The sequence below is a fragment of the Cyclopterus lumpus genome, chromosome 12, assembly GCF_009769545.1.
Source record: "Cyclopterus lumpus isolate fCycLum1 chromosome 12, fCycLum1.pri, whole genome shotgun sequence".
NCBI lineage: Eukaryota > Metazoa > Chordata > Actinopteri > Perciformes > Cyclopteridae > Cyclopterus > Cyclopterus lumpus.
Genome location: NC_046977.1, coordinates 14,497,082 through 14,511,098, shown reverse-complemented (window position 1 = coordinate 14,511,098; position 14,017 = coordinate 14,497,082).

Genomic DNA, 14,017 nt, shown 5'->3' with positions numbered 1-14,017 from the left:
CTAAGTTGGGCTGTCCACCCTTTGGTTGTATTTTTGTATTTTGCATGTGTGCAGAGAGCGCTTTGCTGGAAAAGGAGTGAGAAGATCGACTGCTATACTTTCCATCTCATTTCCAATTCCTCTTTGCAAAACATGCCATACACTTTAGCCCAAAATCCATGAAGCAATAAGGATCTGAAAAATATATATATGATGAAATATAATGATACAACCAGCATAAAAACAAATATAAAGTACATAAAAAATACAACTCACATTGTGCTGAATTATCACCATATTATGAAGAATCATTCATATACATATTTATCTTATATATTACGTAAGAATCACCTGTAGCGATAACCCCGTATTTTAAGTATGGACTTGTGATTATCTTTTAAAAGCAGGTTTCTTTTTCTTGGAAGTCGTACGCTCTTCTTCTGTCTCCTCGTTGGCCTTTTCCAAAGAAGCTCTCCACAGACGTCTGTTTTTTACTAATTTGTACACGCTTGTTGTTGGGGTAATGTTGACATGTGTCAATAGGCACAGAAAATAAAACATCTTTCAGACAGTGATATTGTATATGTTTTTCATTTATTATTTCTGTGCAGCCCGGTACGCAAGGAGGTGGTTGTGGACCACTGGTATATACAGATGGACCGTGTGCATGTTTACATCAGCTGCAGCTGCAAAGGATATAGAAGTTTACCAAAAAAAAAAAGAAATTCAGATTAAGTCAAAAATCATGTAAAAGTACATCTTCAGTTTGAGAATGAGGGGCCGGATAAGTGAAGTTATTGCTTGAAAGGGTTTTTTCAGGACCAGATCACATATTATTATGGTAATATGACACATTACGAGACATAATATCCAAAGATGTGAGGAAACTAAATCACAACAATGCTTCCTGGTGAATTCACCAGGGGGAAAAAAACCTTTCCTATTATTCTGGAAGTCTGCCAAAAGGATCCAAATCTCAACTGCAGTCCGGGGTGAGGTATGAGGTGGGGTATATAAGTAGAGTATGAGGCTGATATTGGGTAGAAGTCATGTCTTTCTTGTTGATAAGATCATTTTGAGGTGAAGTTATAGAAGTAATAACAATATCCTTCCTTTTCATTATTAATATTGGCATTTTTATTACTGTTTTTATTGATTCATTCATTAATATAGTTATTGCTTATATGGAAAAGGAGTAATGGCAAAACCATGTTGCGTTATCGTGGAAAATACTGCTTCGCAAATTAAAAAACAAACATTGGAAACAGCATATGTGCAGAGGATAGAGTAATAAGTCAGTTTAATATTCAGCCGGTGAAAATGGTCATAACAATTAGGGAATTCTCATTGTGTGAGATGCACACAGTTATAAACCTGATTTGCAGTATATATAAATATAAATATATATATACACTCACCATGCGTCTGTGTTTTAAGTGTGTTTTGTATTACACCTTCTATTCTAACAACAAATGCTCTGGAAGAGTTACTCTCAGTAATTGCACGGGCTTTGAAATGGAGTTGGCTGCCATCCAAACTCGGCTGCAGGGTCTTACCCCAGCAAGGCATGTCTTACACTTAATAGACAGTGAGAAAAACGGCGTTAATGTAATCTGCAATGTAAAAAGGGGGCTGGGGTGGTTATTCCATAAAAGCTCAACCAGTTTAACTCACACACAGTTGCCGTTAGATCAGTTCATTTGAACTTGGACAGGAGAAAGAGCTGCTCACGCCGGCTCACTGGGCTTCAGTTTGTTGGTGTTTTAGTTCGAACATCTTCATTGAGCCAGCACTGCAAACACTATCATTTTCACTTCATATACTAGCGATCGCTCTAAAGTGAGACGGATAGACCTAGCTCACTTATTTCTTTGACAAAGCATCACACACACACAGTGTACATAGACACAAAAGACATGTTTTGTGTTTGATGTGTTCAGCATCCACCAATCCGAGGACGATATAGGAAACGCACTCTAATTACTATCTAAACAATGCACGACAACTTTGAATGGATCAGCGGGCGTTGTGGTTAAACGGATTTGACAGACAAAGCTATCTAAATGTAGAAACAACGATGCCGATTGCTTTACTTCCTCATATCGATGCACAGTTGTTCTGAACAAGCGCATCGGTTTAGACAGGATGGAGTTACCACTCGATGCATTATCTGCTCCGTTTCTCCATCTTTGTTTCATCTTTCTCTCTGTTTCCATTTCTTTTTTTTCCCCTCTCCCTGATCCCTGTGTAGAAGTAGGTTGACACCCCCTCGGAGGAGACTTCATGTAGCATTTCAGATGATGACTCAGTCATCGGAAAAGCCTCTTTGCTGTGTGTCTCAGTGAAGCATGTGCAGCGTGCACGTGTCACGGTGGTAATATATGTGTGTGTGTCTAAGCACACTACACTTTATTAGTCGTTTCCTGTATCAGGTTGTATGCAATGTTATAGCGAAGGCTCTGCCAAGTGCCCCAAGGGCGTGTGTGTGTGTGTGTGTGTGTGTGTGTGTGTGCGCGCAGGTGTGTAGGTGTGTGTGTGTGTGTGTGTGTGAATGCGTGTGTGTGTGTGACTCTGGTGGCTCTTTGTTTATATCGGGGTCAACTGACATCACACTTCCTGCACAGCAGTGTTCCCCGTCTGGCACTGTATGTTTTGCTTGCTTGCATGTGTGTGTGTGTGTGTGGGTGTGTGTGTGGGGGTGTGTGTGGGTCTGTGTGAGCCCTCCCCCTTTTTCTGCCTCTCTCCGTATCTCTTGCACCACTTTTAACTATATGTTTCATTCATTTGTATCTCCTCTTCTTCCTCTTCCCCCTCTTTTTGCTTCTTTTTTAGCTCTTAATCTCAATCCCTCGTTTCATTTTAACCATTAACCCCCATTCTTCTTCCCATCATCTTGGTCTTGACATCTCTCATGTTCAATATCTTTCATTTATTACTCTGTCTCCTTCTCTCCATTCTCCACTTTTTCCTCTCCCTCTCTCTCTCCTCATCTCCCTCTCCCTCTCCTCCCTTTAGGAATGGAGGGATTATGGAGATGAGAATGTGTATTGTTCGGGACAGGGCCTGTCTGTGATCCTCTGGTACAAAAAAAGAAAAAGGTCTCAATGCCCTGATCTGGAGGGAGCTGCGTCGCCAGGATAAACAGCATGTGGCTGTCAGACCAACCTACCAGGGTGCTGACGCCACGATCCATGCACATATACGCAGGTATAGATAGGTGCACCGAGAAGAAAAGCATGCACTGACCTCATTTACATAATCACCACACGGAAATATATACTAAAACAGACACAAAAGCACATAAACAAACAGAAACAACAAACAAAGCTGTCAAGAGTGGCGCAACTACTGTGGAGGTGGCAACCACCACGGGGGGATTATACCACAGGAGGGGCTTCTCTGTGTTTATCTTTCTATTTCTCCTGTATTTAGTCCTTTGAAGGTTGAGTTTTCCTCTCCTCGTGTTTGCTGCTCGTGGGAGAGGAAGAGAGGAGAGCAAACAGACCGCGAAGTTCAATATAGTGTGACTTATGACTAATAAGTGACTGCACTCGTGTCATGCTGTGTTTTATAATCCAATACAATGTAGGATCTACCTGTGTATGTATTACATCTGTCTGGATAATGAATGGGGATACAACATGAATGCATGACCTTTTGTAATTAGGCATGGGTGCAAACGCAGGGCCATGAAACTGGCTGAGTTATACATGATAAACACGAAGTGGTTCCAGCTTCCAGAAAATAATTAAATAGACAGAAAATCTGAAGGTGTTAACCTCAGTGGTCGGGATTCATACCCGGAAGTATAAGTGCAATTGCCCACTCATATTCCTCATTCATTTCTGTGCAATTTTAGCTGCTAAAAAATAACTAAATATGTTTCTAGTGAATTAGGCAAATAATAAAACATGGAACCTCACCTTTAAAAAAAAGCTAAAGGTGCTAAAATAAGGATAAACTGAGTTTAAATACAAGCTGTGTAACTGTTAGTGGCTGGTAGCGGGTTTATCTGACATGTCTAAAGTAAGGGGACAACAAACTATGGTCATCATAGATCAAGCGGTCATATTGTATAGCACTTCTGAGAGGGACCTTAACTGCAGCTTACAAGATCCTATCAACTGTCGTGTCATTCAATATCTGATCGTCTGATCATCACTGCACAACTAGTCTGGTGAAAACTGATAAAAGATTGTTGAGGTATAATCTCGCTGGATGTCTGAATATTCTAGACTTCTGTGATTGAAGTCTGCAGACTGTGTGCTTACATATTGACACATCTGTATCACGACAGGTCATGCTGCTTTGGATAGCAGTTCCTATTGTACTGACAATAATAAGTCTGATAATGATGATTATGAGACACGTCTGAAGAAATAAGTCTTTGCATATGATTTACAATCATATTTATGGACAGCCATCCTTGATAAAAAGACCCAAGAGGTGCTCAGCTTAAATCAGTTAAATTATACATCTCCATGATGACCTATAGTGCCAAAGCGTTTGACCATATCACCTTTCAAATTGATTACTAACAACCAGCCAATTTGGATTTAGACAATAATGATGACGTATTGCTTTTGACAACATTGGTTTCCATGGCTTAGAATATTGATTGATGGCCCCTCACTGTACTCTTTGTGTGACGGGAACTACACAGACGATTGGTTTCTGCATCATCGACTAGTTTTATGACGGCATGCTGTAGCATGTTGTCCCGGAAGGCAACATCAGCTGCTCCAGGCGGGTAGAGCATGTACTCCTCTTCTTTTATCTGCTTGTCAAAATGAGGGAAATTAGTACAAAAATAAATGTTCCATCGGTATACGTATAAGGGTTGACGTGCTCAGACAGTTTGTTGTTGTTGTTTGTTGTCATCTGTCCAGTGTACGCTGGGATACGTTCCAGTCCAATTCAACACCAACCCTGAATTAGAATGAGGGGGGTGCATCCATCCGTCCATTTAGTAGAACACACAAACACACATACAGGCACACACACAATGTCAATCCACCAGTTTGAGTCCTGCTCGTTTCTTTGTCGTCTTTGTTATTTTATTGAATTAAATTGGAAGGCTGTTCTAAACTCAGATAGCGAGCACAGATCCCCACAGAGGTTACAACGAGGGGATTGGAGTAAGCAGAGAGGAATGTGGACCCTTATAGCTTTGAAACTGTGTTCTCTTATGCATCATTATGGTCCCTGTGCATGTCTAATACTGTTAATAGTGACTAAAAGTTGTTTTTATTTGTTATGAGCAAACTGCAGTGCACTACATTATTTCACAAAGGTAAGAAAACATCTCTTCCCTGAAAGTAGGAGTATAGGTCAATGAGCTGTCATTTTTTCCGTCCTTCATTTTTGGGTATTTTTTTTAATGGGGTGTGTTAATTATTTATTTTTCTTTATGTAACTGCTCACAATGAAGTTGCTGCGTGCCTTATATAACTGCTGTTGGTCCCTCTGAAAAACACAATTCATCTCATCCTGGGTCAATGGAGGTTTTTAACTGAAATCGGTGTTTTTCAGCATGTTTGGCCACACTGTTCAGCACATGCATGAAACATAAATCCATACGGGCCTTTTGATGTCTCTTTTATATTGCTGTCCTATATGCCTGGATGCAAGCTGTTCTCCCAGCACCGCTGCAATGTCGCCAGCTGTGCCGCGGCTCCCCTGGCAGGTCAATTATGAAGCCTGATGAGACGAGATAGCGTCGTAACAGTCAGCTTTTTAAGTACACGTTTGTTTCGCGTCCCAAGCTGCTGCATTTAAATAAAAAAATGGGGAATGCAATATGCGATATGGAAAATAGACAACATCTTTTTTTTACCGTCTTGACCTTCAGGAATCCTTGGCATGGCCAATAAAGCAGTAATAGGAAGCAATGGATGTCCTTGTTTTCCATTGAAAACAGACTTCAGACTGTAAGCCTAAATTTGACATAGTAATTGTGGTATCCAGTTTCTATGACAATTCTCACATTCAAAATGACCATATTTTTGTATGTGACAGCTTGTACGACTCAATGTTAAGCAGCTCAATGTAAAACAAAATTTACATGTGAGGTAATGTATGACCTATTGGGCACATCAGGCATAACTTTTCCGCCTACGCCGTGAGCGTCCATTGAGCCCATAGACAAGCTGTTATTTGAGAGCCTCAGAAGTGTCTACCATCTGTAATGGCTCTTTCCTGGCAGGCAGCATACAGCCACAATCCATGTGTGTCCGCGGGCACCAGGCAGCGACACCAGCGAACCATATATGTCCTCCTCTAAACTGGCATTGTACCACTGCACATCTGTATTAGCTTGTCCTGTATGACATATTCACATTACACAACCAAATCAAGTGCACTTTGACCTGTGCGACGGAGTGCTGAGCCGGATGTCCTTGACCTTCTTATTTCAGGCAATGTCAGGTCTAATAGAACTGCGAGGTGAATAATCTCAGTTACAATACATGTGAAAGAAGAAAGAAAATATTTCGAAAGCAATGTGCAGAATTTGCTGAAGAAGGTGGCCTCTGACCTGGCCTTAATTACTGGCCCAGTTTAGCTGTGAATCAATTTTGCAAGGTACAGAAAATATGGGTCCCGTGTGGAAACGACAATACCATTCTGGATATGAGACCATCGAGCGAAATCCCAGACTGTGGCAAATTGTAGTCTCTTATTCTCAGGAAAATTCGCCTTTTTGAGGGAAATAATTTGGGTTAATTATTTCAGCATTCATCAAGACTTGGTGTGAAGGCTTATGCAATTTTATTTTTGTAATATTTAGGAAAAAATACAGATGAGAATAGTATAATAGTATGAACATATTTGACAGTGTGTCATTTTCACAATCAAATATCTACGCTGTAACTTGCATCTATTTTTTAAAGTTTAATTCACAAGAGATCCAAGTCCGGTCTGCCCAACGAGCCCAATATGTTGCTGCTTCCTGTTCAGACATTTTGCTAAATGCTAAATGTTCTGTTATCGCTCGCTCTCTCTCTCTTCCCAGCTCCTCATCTCTCTTCACTGTAGATTTAATTAAATCTTGCATTAAAAAAGAAACTCAATGTTTGATATGCAAATAATAATACGTCTTTTGAAAGTGCATGTACCCAGAATGAAAGAGCGATTACATCGTGGAGACATGAGTAAAAACCCGGTTGTACTCCACTTTTGACAATGAATGGTGGGGAGTACTTTCGCCTTCAGATGGGAAGATCAAGGTTCTACTAAGATTAGTCATTTTCGGTCAAAATGGCTCAATTTTAGATAACATGCTACTACTTATTTTCCTTATGGCAGCTGGTTACACAAGAAGTGGCTGCACAAGCGCAGTGTTTCAACGGCTCACATCAGATTGTAGCAGCAAATTATTATTTCAATATGTGGTCCATTGTTTGGTTGAACACAATGTTATTCAACAATGGCTAAAGCCTTAGTATAACGGTCTGTCAGATTGATGTGACTTCCCAATAATCCTTTTGCTACTAAAAGAACACGTCTGCAAATAGTCTGTATTAAAAAAAAAAGTTTTTTTTATTTGAGATTGTTTGTTATTTATTTATTTATTTTAATCTAGAAACATATCTAATACAAGCAAAACAATAGACGGTTTCAATGGAAGTGGATTGCTAGGCAACAGCTCCATATTTACTTCCTATCAGCTTATGTCATTCACTGCAACAGGAAATAAGATGTAATTAGGGTCATTGATTTGAAAAAATAGAAATTAAAATGTGGGAGGCTTGAATGTGTGACAACTTGCTCAATCAGTAATGACAGCTGTTTGTCTCCCCCAACGACTAAATGTGTGCACACAGATGCAAAACATATATATAATAATAATAATAACTTTAAAAAAGGATATATACATCGGAAGGAGTGTTTGGATACATACTTACGTGTGACTGGAAGGCTATTTGTTCTCCTTTCTTCACCTACACACACACACACATACACACACGCACACACACACACTCACGCACGCACACGCATACACACGCACACACACGCACACACACGCACACACACGCACACACATATACCATCAAGTCTGTTATTGCTCCATAGGGACCTATTCATTTTCACATGCAACGTTCAAATTAAACAGCATGTGCTGGCAGGGGGTTGGTAGATCATATGCATATACATATCCATATCAGCAAGGGGAGATGGATTGAAATGCTTCATGTAACTGAAACTGACTAGAGGGAATATGATGATTTTGCTCATTGCAAAGTAGTGGCTTCCGATTGGTCAATGAACATGCTTAGTGGTTATATATAGGAAAAGCAGTTAATGTCAGTTATGAGCATGGGGAAAATGTACATGTTTTTTTTTATTTTGCTATCATTTCAGTACTGCAATGCCCTTGAATTGGTATCTACAGACGTCACTATGGTTGCGATTATCTTCAGCGTACTCCATCAATGGAGATTTCTTTCGAAAATCCCCTTTGTGCAAATACTACTGCTAGACTTGATTGATAAATTAAGCTTCTAAGACGGACGGAAATCGTTTGAAATAATTGTTTCTTTGTCCCTTGCCATGCAGCTAATAAATGTTTTGACACACTCTTCAAGACTTTGCTTTGCCTCCCCTCTTATTTATGGGTGGCTTCCTGCTCTTTGTGCATTAGCACACATGTACACATTGTATAGTATTACTAGTATTACTCCATCTGTTTGGCAGCACCGCACTTTCTCCTGAGACCACTCGTGGTCAGTTGTAAACCTGAAGCTGGGGACGCATACATGTGTTTGTTATATTCTCCAAATGGTGTCGATTGTTTTTCGGGTTAAAAGGGTGACTGCTCTGTCTGTTTTGGGTTTTGTTTGCTCAGAGACTCAGATGGATGGATAACAGACAGAACCGGGGGAAAGAAAGAGAGATGCCAGCATTTTAGTAACACCATTGAACTGGACAAACAATTGATTGGATTGCCCTGGACCCCCGGGGTGTGTGTGTGAGTGTGTGTGTGTGTGTGTGTGTGTGTGTGTGTGTGTGTGTGTGTGTGTGTGTGTTGCATGATGTTGAAGTTGTAGGTTAATAGGAAGAGGACATACAAGGCTTTAGAAATGTGAGGGTGCACTTCTATTGGGCTGAATGTACAAGGCTCAAGTAATGAGGAATACTCTCCAAATTGAGTGTGCAATCATTGCAAATGCAATCGTTTTTTAAATATTTTGGATCTGATCAAATTTTGCAGAAACACAGAGGTTGGGAAACTGTATTAGACACAGCTGTGCACTGAACTCCTTGGAGGAATACAACCACTCCTTTTGAAGAGAGGAGAGACCTGTAGATCAATGTAGATGCTGTCTCAATTACATGTATTGAATTGGCTCATCGTCACCTCAGCGAATGTGAGAAAGGTCGACGAGAAGCTACACGAGAGAAAGAGAAGGCAAGCATGTGCTGTAGGTGCTGCTGGAGAAAAAGCAAAGTGACAGAAAAAGTGCTGGGGTGGAGGGGCTGGGGGGGGGTGGGCGCTGCGGGGTAGACTGAATGAGACAAAAAGGATGAAACAGATACAAAAAAAAAAAAAAAGGATGCGAGAGCGGGGCGTGCCTTGGGGAAATGCAGGCAATCGATAGAAAAAGATGCCAAAGTGTTTGTTGGGGGTTGGGGGGGGGGGGGGGAGACGGGGTGTTGTCTTATATAATTTCAAAATGGCAGCCCTGAATTGCAGAGCAATCTGTATTCTCTCCTCCAAGTTGACTTCTGTCTAGTGGAACCACCGACACTGTCTGCTGCGAAGTGCCTGAACCTGAGGCTAAGCCAAAGCATTGTTTATGCATCCCGGCTAACCGTTTTACACCGAGGGGATACTGATTATTAAAGGATCAGTCTGATCTCCCTGCTCCTCCAGTTATGTAGAGCAACTGAGTATAAAGTATTGTTCCCCCCAGTTTTTTTTATCACAATTTAAATCCAGCTCAGGAAATCAAAGTTTGTGTTTCAGTCTTTTTTTTCTTCTTTTTCATTGTCCTTCTTTGTTGGTTTGAAAATTGAAAAGAGAAAATCATAATTGTCAGCGCACACATCACCTGTGGACAAGAATCCACGCAACTGTGTTCAGTCCTTTTAGCGCATTGGACTAAAACCTCCCATTTCTCATACCTGTATTTGTTTGTAATCACTTCTTTTTTTTCTTTTTTTTAAACAGCATTTATTTTATAAATTCAATAAAAACGGCAAGAAAAAAGCAATTGTGTCTTTCGTTGCCTGCTGAAGAATCTAAATCAAAGCACGTCTGTTATTTATGCTATGGCTCAACTTAGAGCCCTGGGCCTTTTTTTTTCTTCTCTCTCTCTCCACGGATTGCACTTAGAATATGTTATCCGACAGCCCCTACACACTCAGTTTCAAATAAAGTATATATTCTGTAGGTCCTGAGTTGGGAGATAAAATATGTGAAAAGAGAGCTGTAGAATTGGGAGCACCATGCAGAAGGGAGCAGCCAAAATAGAGAGAAAATATCAGCAGCACTGCCTGCCAGCCTCACTGAGCTGCTAAGCAGGGCTTAACGATGCCCAGGGGGTTGTGTGTCTGTGTGTGTGTGTGCACGTCAGTGTGTATTCTTGTGTTCGCTTTCCTTCTTTATAAGCCCAAAACAAGAGCTCCATGTTTCGGGGGTCAGATAGAGGCCAGAGAATCTGCTTCGCAGAACTTTGTTTGAGGGTTTGATAACTTGTCGAGTAGTCCGCAAACCATCGAAGTGGATGCAGGTTAATTGCAGCAGGATGATGATGAAGGGAAGACGCACTTGTTTACGCCTTCATTTCTACGTGCATTGGAGGCCACTTTGTGGTGGTCTCATGGTCACTTTAACAGGTGTGGAACGAGACCGGGCGCCGTGATGCGTCTCGCGGTAACATCCTGCACAAGCAGAATCGTGATCGACTGACGGGGAGGACATTTCACCGCGAGATCCCAACAGATGATGTGCTGCACACTATCTCCCAGATCACCTCTTTTCTCCTCCAGTCGACCTGACCGACCGACCAGCAGTTGCCAGTGCATCAGTCTGGGCTCGTTCTCTGAACACTGCCGTTATACTTCTTTCTGCACGCCAGGTATTTTTTAAATTATTTTTATTACTGCGATTGAAAAGCGCAGTGTGTAACTTACACCATGAACGATGGCGCTTCATTGAGATGCTCCAGTAAGCCGTGCCAGTGAGCCCACACAGCCAGGCACTGGAGTTCGGGATGAAAATGGAATGCAGCCACCATTCACTCCTGTAATTAGACACGTGCCTGCCTCAGAATGCCAACATGCATGCCACTAAAAGGTCCCCCGTCCTCTTTGGAACTCCTGAAATCAGGCGGCACCCAAACATAATTCATCCAGGCTCAAAGAGGGTGAAGGTGGATTCAGCTTTTTCCAAGTCATTTAACTCAGGCTGTGAATTAAAATTCGAGCTCTGAACACTGGCGGCTTATTTTATGAAATAAGTTGTCATATCAACCAAATTCTGAAATAATGGAGAAGAATAATGATGAGCAATAATGATTTTACAGTTTTAACCCTGCAGTGCTTCTGGTTCCAGACGAAAGCGCATCTAAAAGCATCTGAGTTACTAAAGCAGACGTTGCTCGGGAGGCAACGCTTCACCACATGTTGTCATGGCATTTTGGAAAATCATTGAGTTCCTTGCAGCAGAGGCCAGCTGGTCAAGCCCCAAAGCTGATTATTTTGGGTATGGGGGTGCAGGGTGTGTGCGTGTGTGTGTGTGTGTGTGTGTAGAGGGGCGTTGGGATTTCTCAACTATACCTCGAGGCCCATTTCTTCCCAAGGGGTGCTGATCAGAAGGAGGAAGAGTTATTTTAGATTTCAGTTCACCATCACACTTTATACGCCCAACATTTACCATTTCAGAGAAGAATCAGTAACTCACGGAATACTTGAGAAATGTGATGTTATGTGAAACCACTTGCTTACATGGATACATCTGAATATTTAGTGTAAAATCTAAAATGTTGGTTCATGGTTTTCACAGAACAATTCAGCCAAAAGAGTTCAGGATAATGACATTTTTGCCATATCTATAGAAAAATAGAAAAATAAATTAAATGGTGCTATTGTTCAAATACACATTTCTTTCTTTTATTTCACGGTTATCGGCTATAACCGGCATACACTCTGCGATTTTGTTTACAGTGTGTTTGTAATTTCTTTCAATAAAGTTATGAAATATATATGTATATTTTTTAATCAAGTTCACTACGAGATGACCAACTAAAATAAGACTATCACAAAGATTTATTTGTACGAAAATAAATACATCAGTGTGGGTTCAAAAGAAATTGGACATTTTTGACAAAGGTGTCCTCACTGCCAAAAACCAGGTTCTCCCTGGTGTGTGTGTGTGTGTGTGTGTGTGTGTGTGTGTGTGTGTGTGTGTGTGTGTGTCTCTGCATGTGTGACTGAGATAGAGGTGCGTGTGGGCTCCACTGACCTCGCCTGACCTTGCTCTCCCGTTCCCTCTCCTACTGTCATGAGTGGGCACACACACAATCACAACTGACTGCTCGGCCCCCAAGGTGCCATCACATCTGATTGGGTGCTGGTGTTGTGTCCTGTAGGGACAAACACATCCTACAGAGACGTTTTACCACCAAACAAAGGGGGGTTATCTTGCCCATGCCCATGTTGGCCTTTTATATCATATTGTCTGTGTTGGAGTTTGGTGTGTACTTAAACGTGTGGAAGATGACATGAAACTAACCTTAGTGCCACTTTGATTGAATACATCTTCTCTGGACACAGAAGTAATATTTCAGAATTCACCAACACAAACATACAGTACCAGAGGTTTCTTTTCAAAATAAACAGGAGACGTTTCCGATTGTTACAAATGTTTAGTCTATGTTTAAAATAAACGTTCAACTTACTCAGTTTGTAGGTTTACTTACGACAACAAAAGTACGAGGTTAGGTTTAAGGCAACTAAAGTAATAGGTTAGGTTTAAGGCAACTAAAGTAATAGGTTAGGTTAAGGTAACTAAAGTAATAGGTTAGGTTTAAGGCAACTAAAGTAATAGGTTAGGTTAAGGCAACTAAAGTAATAGGTTAGGTTAAGGCAACTAAAGTAATAGGTTAGGTTAAGGCAACTAAAGTAATAGGTTAGGTTAAGGCAACTAAAGTAATAGGTTAGGTTAAGGCAACTAAAGTAATAGGTTAGGTTAAGGTAACTAAAGTAATATGTTAGGTTAAGGCAACTAAAGTAATATGTTAGGTTAAGGTAACTAAAGTAATATGTTAGGTTAAGGTAACTAAAGTAATATGTTAGATTAAGGTAACTAAAGTAATAGGTTAGGTTTAGGACACACGTATTTGATTAGGTTAAGGCCACAAAAGTACAAGGTTAGGTTTAGTCATAAAATAAACTTGGTTAGGTTTAGGCCACATAGGTACTTGGTTATATTTTACTTAAGTTACATCACAAAAGTAAGGAAAAATAAGTCAATGATGACTTGGTTTCATAGGGGACACAAACAGGAGTCTCTTGAGTCCTCTGATGGTGTTGCTATCGCCATAGCCTTCTCTTATCCTGTTCAACGTCATTGCTTTTACATGTTGTATGTATTTAATTCGATTTTTTTTCTGATGTATTCTCCACCCACATCGTATATACCTTAGTAGTCCTAACTGCAGTCACAGATAATCTACCACTAACACTATCAAAAGTATTTCCAAGCACCCACAGGAACAAGAAAAATCATGTTGCCAACCAACAAAATAAGGAGATACATCACTGATAGCTGGGGGTGGTTTGAGGTTCGGTGGCGGATTTTTTTCTTGCGTTTTCCTCCTCAGACATATTATAAAATTAAAACTAAACCGACGACACTTCCCGGAGACAACAACAATTTCTGGCATCCGAGAACCACCTCCACACCCGCTGTCAGTGCTAATCAGACCCCTACATGCCTAAAATACACCACCGCCATAACCACCCTGGCGTTACACCTTCGGGTACGGTTGTGCTTGGCAAGCATTATGTATTGTGTACTGCAATAAGGGCAACA